This window comes from Cricetulus griseus, chromosome 5 (assembly GCF_003668045.3).
Source record: "Cricetulus griseus strain 17A/GY chromosome 5, alternate assembly CriGri-PICRH-1.0, whole genome shotgun sequence".
Classification (NCBI taxonomy): Eukaryota; Metazoa; Chordata; class Mammalia; order Rodentia; family Cricetidae; genus Cricetulus; species Cricetulus griseus.
In genome coordinates this window covers 181,816,511-181,826,993 of record NC_048598.1, presented here as the reverse complement: position 1 = coordinate 181,826,993, position 10,483 = coordinate 181,816,511, and the positions used below count along the sequence as shown (strand labels likewise).

The following is a 10,483-nucleotide window of genomic DNA, read 5'->3' as shown; positions in this document are numbered from 1 at the left end:
CGGCCTCTTTGGAATCTGGGTTTATGGGGAGCCCGGGCCTCATAAATGTCAAAAGAATGCATTCTCGGCAGCCCAGGAATTGGAAAATGTGTCTCTGAGGGGAACATTCCTTCCACCCTGCACAGCTGCTTGGCTGCCGTTTTTATCCTTGGGCCATAATTAGTCCTCTCCTTTGCCCCTGGATTCTTGCTTGGGTCAGAAACACACGTGTGTGTGGCCCCCAGCACCATGGTTCCCTGATTCTGTGCCCTTCGGCTACTCCAAGGCCACAGCAGGTGAGAGAGCCGGAGGGGGGCAGGGCAGGAGAGCACTGGAGAAGGAAAAGGGCTGGCTTTGTGAGAACTGGAAACAGCAGACACGGTGGGACTCTGAGGCTTCAAGGGGCTTGAGCTCCCAGCCTTCTCTGGGTCCTTTCTGCTGGCTTGGGATGAGAGCAGACCACAGGACCCCACCAGCCCAAGGCACAGGCTTTCCCTTTCAGGGCGATGGCTTCTGCCCACAACAGAGGTTCACTAAGAACTCTGTTCCTGACAACAGATGACACCTTCCAGTTCACAGGGATATGGGTTCATCCGGGCCTCTCTGTGATCACAGGAAGCAGACAGAACAGATCAGGAGGCTGAGGTCTGTGTCTGTGTGAAGAAACATTGGTGAGGGGGACATTATCCCTGGTCTCAGTAGTGGGCAAGTGAGGGGCATTTTCCACAGTGTTCTGGAGAGCAGGTGGGACCAGTCCCAGGGTGAGCCCAGGACAGTCTGTCACTAGATTTCCCTGGCCCTCCTCCCCTTAGCTGACAACGGCTATGGATGGCCACTGCCTCATAGCCACCCTTACCTGGCCCCCTTCCCTAGTCTGCTTTGCCAGGCAGAGCCTGGACATAGCAACAGTGTAGGCGGCAGTAACAGTCACTACTGAGTGCAGAGATAGCTCTGAGCATGGCCATCATGGGCCCAGAGGTCCCCCACTGTGCAGGAGAGGACAGATGGGATGCTGGCCAAGGAGCCATTTCTGGTCTCTTCTTTGGGGTGCTACCTCAGAGAGTGGGGGTACTTGTGATGAAGACTGTCTTCCTGGACTTCTTTCTGGCTGGGGCTCAGGAACAGTCAGTCACAAGGAAGGGACTTGAGCACACTACGGTGTGCAAGGTGATACGGTAGCTCTAGGCACCCAACTGAGACAGCCCCTTTAGGGGGTCTGTAGCTGTGCATGTCCTGACTGGAGTCTATGTGCCAGCTGCTTGCTAGGCCAGAGTACATGAGTATGAGCTGAAGTGTGAATGTCCAGGGAATGGCAGATATCTGAGGGTGACTCTGTTCTGGGACTGTGGAATAGGAGCTTGTTTGCCCAAGGCCTCCAGGAGCTGTGGACTGGGGCTGTGCAGCCCAGCAGAGCACAGGTCAGTAAGGTCTCATCCTCAATGGGGCCTAGGTATCTCTTTCTGGAGAGCCAGGCCTGGCCCTGGGGCTGTGTGCCTGGGGCATGAGAGACCTCAGTCCTCGCTGTGTCCCTGACTCCCAGCTCTATCTGCTGTCATGGAGGTAGGAGGAAATGGCTGGAGAGAGCAGAGAACCTTAGCGGAGGTGCCATTGGGCTGGAGAAATTGAGGCAGTAATTGCATAGATCTCAGGCATTCAAATGCAAGTAGGTGCTCGCCAGCTTTTCCTATGACCCCACGGTAGCATGGGGAGGAACAGGGTTCTAAGAGTGGGGGTTACCCAAGCTGCTGGCCTGGGCAGGGCAAGGGTAAGGAGATGGGGTTGTTATCTGGGCTCCCAGCTGCAGAGAGAGGAGACTTTGCCACTCAGCATTTTTTGAGGGTGGGGAGGAAGAATAAGTCACAGCAACCTGATTTGCAATGTTATCTGGTCTTTTGTGGAAGCCCTGCCCCTCTGAAAAGCCTGGGTAAACTCGAAGGCCACATGAACACAGCCATGGCCCGAGGTCTGGGGTGATGTTGGAGTCAAGGTTATATGCTGGGGCTTGAGCCATCTAAGTGGCCTGCACTGCTACCTGGGGCAATGGTGACATTCAGACCCTGCTACTGCAAAGGACCAGGTCTGGGTCCATGGTCCTACCCCAGCTGCGGTCTGTGCTGAAGTCTGAGTTCTGTACTGCTACCAAAGGGCACACAGAAGCCCACGGTTGGGGCTGTAACCTGAGGCCTTGGTGGTGTCTGGGGCCATACTGCTGCCAGAACTATCCCAATCTGAGTGGCCAGTGCTTCCACTCAGAGCCAGGTTGTCGTCAAGGCCCAAGCTGCTGCCAAGGGCCATGTCTGGGTCCACGGTCCAACTGCAGCTATATTGATGTCTGTGGCCCGTGTCACCTCAGCGGGCCATAGAAACCATGTAGGATGAAATCAGAGCCATGCTGAGCCGGCCCCACCTTTTGTTGGCCCAGGGAAAGCTGGCCTTACCTCACACTGGGCACTGCCGCAAGAAAGATGGTCCCACCCCTACCACAGGCGAGGGCGAACCGACCCTGAGGGTGTGGGCATAGGGGAGCTGGCTCCACCCCTTACCTGAGGTGGGCAGCCCCAGTGGCCCAGACTGACTAGCTCAGCTACCACCCAGGCCCACAACCAGGCCTTGGGTTGGCCCATCCTGGCATCTACCCCATGTAGGACCTGCTGGAGCTTGTGAGGGGACTGGTTCTGTGGAGTGATACCTACAGGATCTTCATGCAGCCACAGGATATCCCAGAGGAGTTCTGCTGAAGATCCAGTGATGAACATTTGAGAGTAAAGCTGATTGGACAAATGGGTTTACTGTGTGACAGACACACTGCTCCCAATGCCACCAGGACAAATGAAGAGGCATTGGAAAGGCAGGAAAAAGTGGCCTGCACTGCTACCTGGGGCAATGCTTTGTTTTATTTTGGTTTGATTTTTTAAAAAATTTTCTTTTGTGGGGCACTGCAAGGGTGAGGGGAGGACATGGGGGGCCCGGGATGTGAGTGGGATTGGGGTGCATGATGTGAAACTCCCAGAGAATCAATAAAAAGTTAAATTAAAAAAAAAAAAACCCTAGGTAAAAGCCTTCAAGGGAATGTGACAGCATGAGGCAGGGGGATCAATAGCCATTCGTTTCTTAGGCTGGTGTTGCCGGAAGCCCAGTGGCCTGCTGTGAAATTTGGCCATCATTAAAATCTACTGATCAGACAGGCACTGGACGCAGCCTCCCTCTGAGGACCTGAGGCTGGGTCTGAGGGACCTGCTGCCTAAGCTGGGTGGAGAGGATTTCGTGACTCAGGCCCCAGGCTCGTTAGCCCTGTGGTGCAAGCAGGGAGCAGTCAGGCCCTTTCAGGGGACAAGACAAAGCTGGCTGGGGTGGGCGTGGGATGGGGCGAGTGGGTACGGGGGGGGGGAGTTAATACCTGGGGTCTCTCCTCCCCCAGCTCTCCAGCGGTGGTGAGGAGTTACAGCAGTGCCCCCCCCTGGAGATACACGCTCTACCCAGCAAGTAGGAACAGCAGTTGTCTGTGGCAGGCATGTTGGCAGAAAATTCTCTGGAAGAAGACAGCTTTCTGGTTCAGGCTTGGGGACTCTTGGGGACACCGGCTGAGAAGCCTCTATGACTTCCTTGGTTGCCAGCTCTCAGCTGGTGCAGGAGAGTGGAGCTCTTTTGGGGCTTGTGGCCTCGGCAGGTCTGTGTCCCTCTTATGAGTCAGATGAAAGCTGTGCTGTTCGAGGGACCTGGGTGTTGGCAGCAAAGGGGTCTATCCAGACTAGCTCATCATGTGGGAAGACGGACAGAATGTGTACATACATGACAGAGTTTCTTTTTTCACAGTCCTGGGGCTCGATGTCTGAGGCCAGGGTGTGGCTCCCTCCTTCTGAGGCACTTTTCTTCTTGTGGCCTCACAGGGCCACCCTCCGCCCCCCCCCCCCGGCCCCCAGATCTGTGTACTGATCTCTGAGGACACCAGGAACACTGGACTGGGGTCCACCCTAGTGGCGCTGGCTAACCATGATCACTCTTTAAAGGTCTGGTTCCAAGTTTAGGCACACCCTAAGGCAGCTGAGGGCTGCAGCACAGGCATTTTGAGAGACTTAATTCATTCCTCACAGGCAGGAAGTCAGATGGGCGAGGCCCTGGAGTTCCTGCAGATCTGTGGGGCTGGGGTCTGACCTGAGCTGGCCCCATCATGTCTCTGAGGGGTCCCTGTTCCTTTCTGTTTACACTTCTGCCTCCGGCCCCAGAAAGTTCTGCCACTGTGAAAGGTTGCCCATTGTTGCCCAAAAGACCTCTGATGTCTCCAGAGGGCCTCTGATATCCACTCCACCTCAGGCTGCCGTTATCACCTCAGCTAATGGAACTCTGGGCTGGGGTCTATAGCTTCAAAGCCTTGGGCTGAGTCTGGAGCCTGTTTTAGGGGACACAAGCCACAAGGTTGGCCACATGGAGAAAGGCTGTGGAGGGGTGGCCTGGCTCTAGAGTCTCATCTCTCCATCCCAACCTTGCCAGCAGGTGGGAGAAGCAAAGAGACACAATGACTAAGTTGTCCTCCTATCACCTTCCGAAGGAGCAGACCAGACTGAGGCCTAGTTTCCTGATGGCAAATTAAATAGACATAAAAGTCTATTTTGCTAAGCTACTCTCTTTCCTAAGCAAGGACGAATCACCTATGTGCTTGGATGGAGAGCTGATTTTTAGGGATTTTGTGTTCCTAGGAGAGCTGGGGGGAGGCTGGGGTGGTAGGCTCACCTTTCCAGGGCCAGGGGGAGTTGGAGGCCCTGTTCCTCAGGGCTCCTGTCCTATGTGGGCTCCTTTAGGGGAGTGATGGAGGGCCAGAGGTCCCTGAAGTGGGGACAAGCTTTGTTTTGCCTGTCTGACATTTCAGAGGACCCCAGTGGGAGAGCTGTTACCTGTACTTTCAAAGGGGAAACTGAGCCACAGAGGTGGGAAGAGGTCTCCCATACTTGATGACCACCAGGGCAGAGATGGAGTTGAGGCGGGTTCATTTTCCCACGGAAGAGATTGGGGTTATGGCTTAGTGGGTAGGGCAGGAGGACACCGGTGCCTAGAAGGGCCAGCACAGCAGGGTTGGTAGCAGAAGTTACTGAATAGATGAGATTAGACATAGATGAAATTAGCCTGTGGGGGAGGGAGGTGGCCAGGGTAGACAATGGAGTAGTCACCCTCCTACAACCTGGATAACTGGTATGGGTGTAGTCGGAGTTTCCCTTTTTCAACTGCCAGTTCCCAAATAACTGACACGGAGTCTTAATATTAATTGTAAATTCTCGGCCAATAGCTCAGGCTTGTTACTAGCCAACTCTTACATTTTTTTTGTTTGTTTTGTTTTGTTTTGTTTTTCATGACAGGGTTTCTCTGTGGCTTTGGAGGCTGTCCTGGAACTAGCTCTTGTAGACCAGGCTGGTCTCAAACTCACAGAGATCCACCTGCCTCTGCCTCTGCCTCTGCCTCCCGAGTGCTGGGATTAAAGGCGTGCGCCACCAACTCCCGGCCAACTCTTACATTTTTAATTAACTCACATTTTCACCTATGCTTTACCACGTGGCTTGGTGCCTTTTCTCAGTCCGGCATGTCCATCTAGCTTCTCTCTGCATCTTCTGGAGACTCCAGACTCCACCCTTCTCCTTCCCAGCATTCTCAGGTTGGCTGTCCTGCCTAACCTTACTCTGTTCAGCTATTGGCCAGACAGCTTCTTTAATAAACCAATCACAGCGACACATTCACAGTGTAACGGAGTATTCCACAGATGGGAGTCTGGGTCCTTGTGGTTCCGCTGTGGTTAGGGCGATCTTTAAGGGACGACACCGAGGGCACTTGAGGTTAGGTGCCATGGAAGAGCTGAGATGGGGCATGCTGGGATTCCGTATCAGGAGGGTGAGTGCTATGAGGGAGAAGAGAGGAGATGTGGACGGAGGGACCCCACTTCTAAAGTCCTGAGGACTGGTTCAGCCTTCCCAGGAGGGTCGGTCAGAGCACACACATCATTCAATCCCTCTCAGTGTCCGCAGATCCCATCTTTGATGGACTAGAGGTGAGGACACTCCAGACTTCACTTTCTGACCTGGGGCCTGGTCAGGGAGAGGCCAGCAGCACTGTGTCTGGACTGGCTGGGTGGGCCGCCATGTTTCTCCAGCCACTGGCAGAATTGACCTGCCCCCAGGCTCACCCTTTGTCCCTGAATTCCCAGCTGCTATGCTCCTGTAGCCATCAGCTCCTTTCTTCTCTTTCTCCAATTAACACTCCTTCCCCCACCCCCCACATCTTGAAACTGGCTCAATTATCTCCCTCACAGCAAGCCTGTCTCCCAGGCCAGTCCTGCCCCCTATTTGTAGACAGCCCTTTGTTTGGCCTGTTGGCTGCCCATAAGATGCTCAGCCTGGGAGGGGAGGGTGCCAGTGTGCCTCTGATTAGCACCTTGACGAGGCAGACAGAGGCTGTAGGCACCCTGAGCCCAGAATTCCAGCTCTGGGAAATGTGTCCACAGCCAGAAGGTCATTTGGGAGCCAATCCTAGGCCCTTTGACTGTCCAGGACTCTCTTAGGTTCCCTAATTGGTGGGGTGGATGCTTGCCCCCCTGCAAAATTGACTGCCCCTGGCTGGCCATGCTCCCATGCTCTGCCAGTGTTAGGGTCACACAGCTACTGTTCCAGGCTGGGCTGGGGTGGTCAGGAAAGGCCTGGGCACCTGCCCCACCTGCCATTTCTCAGTGACAGAGAGGCAGTGGGTGGGACCTCCACATGCCTGACGTGGCTGTAATGTCGTGTGCTGAGAGTGTGGCTCAGTAAGAGGCTGGCCTAGCATCCACAGCACCGAAGCAAAAGATAGCATCTCTGGGCCCCAATGTTTCCATCCTGAAAACGGCTACAGGTGAGTCATCAGCAGGATGGAATGTCTCCAGGGCCCCAGGCTGCTCCTTTCCACCTCTCACAGGCCTCAGCATAGGCTACTATGCCCACTGAGCGTCTTCTCAGCCACCCCCAGTGACCTCTGCAGGTCCCTGCCAACTCAGGCCAGTCCCTCTGCTTCCCAAGGCCCCTTCACATTTGACACTGTAACTTCTGGGTGCAGCGGGTGACCTGGACTCTGAGGTCCCAAGCTCTTGGCATTCGGCAGGACGACTGGAGAGGAAGGCCTTCCTCACAGGTCACTGATGGTGGTGGAAGAGTGGCTGCTCTGGGTTTGCTGCCCTAGTGTCAAGGCTGTCACCTGAGACGCAGGGCATGTTTGGGCCAGTGTTTCAAGGGAGGCTGAAATCTGACACCTGGGTAGAGATGCTGGCTGCAAGTGTTTTAAGCCAGGACATCAGGAAGAAGGATAGTCGGTGAAGGGAGATGGAGTCTAGGGGTGAGGGAAGCAGGGAAGGATGACGTGACGGGGGCATCTCTGTCAGCTTAGTGGTCTACTTCAGGGTTGTAAGTCTGAGTGTGTTGACAACAACACCAACCCCACATCAGGCCTGACTCCCAGCTCAGTGACCTGACGGGTCAGGCATGGCCACAGAGACTGGAACTCCTCACCAGGGAGGGTCCCCTGTGACCTGTGGTAGAGCCCAGGCAGAGGCAATTTCAGTCTTAATCCCCATAGTCATATGCAGCAGAGGGGAAGCCGTGCCCATCTGTGGCGGGGAGAGGGGTGGGGTCTGCTGTGCTTATACATCCCACCTCCGGCTTATCAGGCTGGGCCCATGGGACCCAGAACAGCCCTTCAAAGGAGGGTGTGCATACAGACAATGGTCCTCACTCTGGGAGGCACTTGAATGCTGTGTTTCTTAGCGTGTGTGTGTGTGTGTGTGTGTGTGTGTGTGTGTGTGTGTGTGTGGTGTCTGAGCAGATGTCTGTGTGTTAGCTCAGTGCAAGGGTCTGTGTGCATGTGTGTCAGTGTGTGATATGTCTGTGCTTGTGTGTGCTAGCTCAATGTACAGGGTCTGTGTGTAACCAATGGGAGTGTTATCTGTGTGTGCTTGTGTGAGCCAGTGCATGTCATCTGTCCCTGTGTGTCTGAGTGCCTGTGGGAATCAGTGCATGTCTGTCCCATTGTGTGTCTGTGTGTCAGTGTATGTCTGTGTGAATTGTCTGTTATCTGTCCCATTGTGTGTCTGTATGGGTCAGTGAGTGTGTGTTATCTGTTCCCTGTGTGCCTTAGGCATTTGACAGCACCTTTGGTGGGCTCTCAGTGGTCAGCAGGATTTGGAAGCAGGATGCTGTGTCTGTTGTTGCTGTGGGTGGGTGGGTAAGGGGACAGCAAGCTTAACCCTGGAGGCTCCGGGGATAGGAGTCAACCTCAGTGACACAGGAGGGAAACCATGGCTGAGCCAGAGGCTGGGAGACAAAGGAAGGCAGGAAAAAACGGTCGTGAGACTGAGTGGTTAGGACAGTTTTAGATCATCAGTCATGACCATGGAGGAAAGGGTGCTGGAAGGCCCTGTCGTGCCCTCTGCTGCCCAGGTTCGTGCCAGTTCATCCCTCTGGAATATGGGTGTTAAGTGCCATTGGCAGCCTTGGCTTCCACTTACCGTGTGAGCATTGTACTTGGGGAGGATACATATCCTGAGCCTGAGAGTCCTGAGGATGTTCAAGATGCCTCTTTCTACCTGTGTGCGACTCAGACTCCAGGGACAGTGATGTGCAACTCTGACCTTGTCCTGACAGACCATGCCTAGTGGCTTTGGGGCTGGTTGCTCACAGTGAAATACACAACAATTTACTTCAGCCACTCACAGTGTTGCACCTGCACCCGAAACTCCTTGGTCACCAGAGCCACTCTACCCTATTAAACACTAACTCATCCTTTCCCTCCACTGCCCTAGAGATGTGTGTCCTGCTGCCTTCACTGTGGTTTTGACAGTCTGGGAACCTCATGACAGCAGAGCCATTCAGTCTTTGGTGCACTGTGTCTGGCTAGTTTCACCAGCGTAGATTTTTCAAATCCACCTCGCCCGCTCCCATGTGATACAGGACACACAGTACCTTGCTACTTCCCTGTGGGCTGGACTTGGCCACTGTCTGTCCTGTGCACTCAGGTTGTTGTCATCATTTGCTCACAAGGACAGTTCTGCTACGCACGTGTCTTCTGGACCCCACTTTTCAGTTCCGTGGGCATGCACTGGGATTGCTGAGCCACCTGGGAGTCCCCCACTTAACCTCCACTACTGGACACGGGCCACACAAGTCACATTCCCTCCACAAGGGCACAAGCACTGCAGCCTCTCACACCTAGCGGGCGCGAAGTGATATTTCGTTGTGACTTTGATGTATCTTTCCCTAATGGCTGGAGACACCATGCATCTTTGCATGGATATTTTGCCCTTTGTGTATCTTCTTTGTAAACATGTTCTTTCAAATCCATTGTTGGCTTGAATTGGGATCTCCAACCTTTTGCAGTTTCTTCCTCAGTCTTGAAAAACATTTCGATGGCTAATGTTGGTTGTCAACTTGATTTCATTTGGAATCAACTAAAATCCATGCCGCTGGGCTCACATGTAAGGGGTTTTCTTGATTGGCTCATTTGAGGTCAGAAGCCCCTACCCTATGTCTGGGCCACACCTTCTGATAGCAGCTCACATAAGATTAGAATTAATTAATGCTAGCCCCCACTCACTGGCAAATCTGTTTAGCCTATGGTTGAGGCATCCCTTCACTGGGATTCAAACCTATCTCTGTGTAATTCCGACATAGACTGAAGACCAGCAGCTCTCCAGGAATCCTCTAGAAATCCAGTACCAGAGCTGGATGTCAAAGAACTGGTCAGCTCACCTGAAGACAAAGGCAGGAGAATGGCGGCAGCAAAACAGGAAAGAATATGAATTGAGAAGGAAGCAGATAAGGGCTGGTGAGATGTCTCAGTGAGTGGGTAAAGGAGCTTTCCAACAAGCCCGAGGACTGGTTCGAAACCCAGGCCCCACATGGTGGAAGGAAAGAAACTACTCCAGAAAGTTGTCCCCTGACTTCTACACATACACAGTGGCATGCATGCCCAGCCTTCAAATAAAGGTTAAAAAAATATAAGAAAAATTAATAACAGTCTATCAGTGAGCCTCAGGCAAACTTTAATCAAGCTTCAGAGTCATGGGGCCCATGAAGGAGGAGGGGGATGGAGACCAAGAATACTTGAGGAAACAGTGGACTATGGAAATGATAAATGATACACCCACGCCATTCACCAAAGCCTAAGGGTGAGCCACTTGAAACCCGTACCTGCCACATCACATTCAAAGCCAGCAATGAGGGGCGAGTCTAGAATCTCAGATTTGCATGGCAGACTGGAAGCAGGGGCGGCTGCGGGAACCCATGCGAGCCAGACCAAGGCAGACTGCCATCTTCACAGTGTTGAAAGGAGAAATAGATCCACCTTCCCCAAGTCCAACCAGTAAAAGTAGCTCTCAAAAACAAAGGTTAAGACTTTCATTAATACATGGAGCTGACAGGATTAAGTCACCAGAACCCAGCATCCAGTAGGATTTGCTGAAGCAGCCGTTCAGGCAGAAGGAGGTGATATTAGACGGAAT

At 53.4% G+C, this 10,483-nt stretch overlaps 1 long non-coding RNA gene across 12 annotated transcripts in view; it reads left to right on the top strand.

The window, feature by feature from the left end:
* Window positions 1-10,483, top strand: part of LOC107978752 — an 88,944-nt gene that overhangs the window by 32,081 nt on the left and 46,380 nt on the right. Inside the window, exon 7 of one of the 12 annotated variants that reach the window (XR_004770179.1) lies at window positions 2,625-3,002. The exons of the other annotated variants lie outside the window; for them this stretch is intronic. This is a non-coding gene — a long non-coding RNA (uncharacterized LOC107978752). Of the gene's footprint in view, window positions 1-2,624; window positions 3,003-10,483 lie in introns of those variants that run through there. 12 annotated transcript variants of the gene reach the window in all.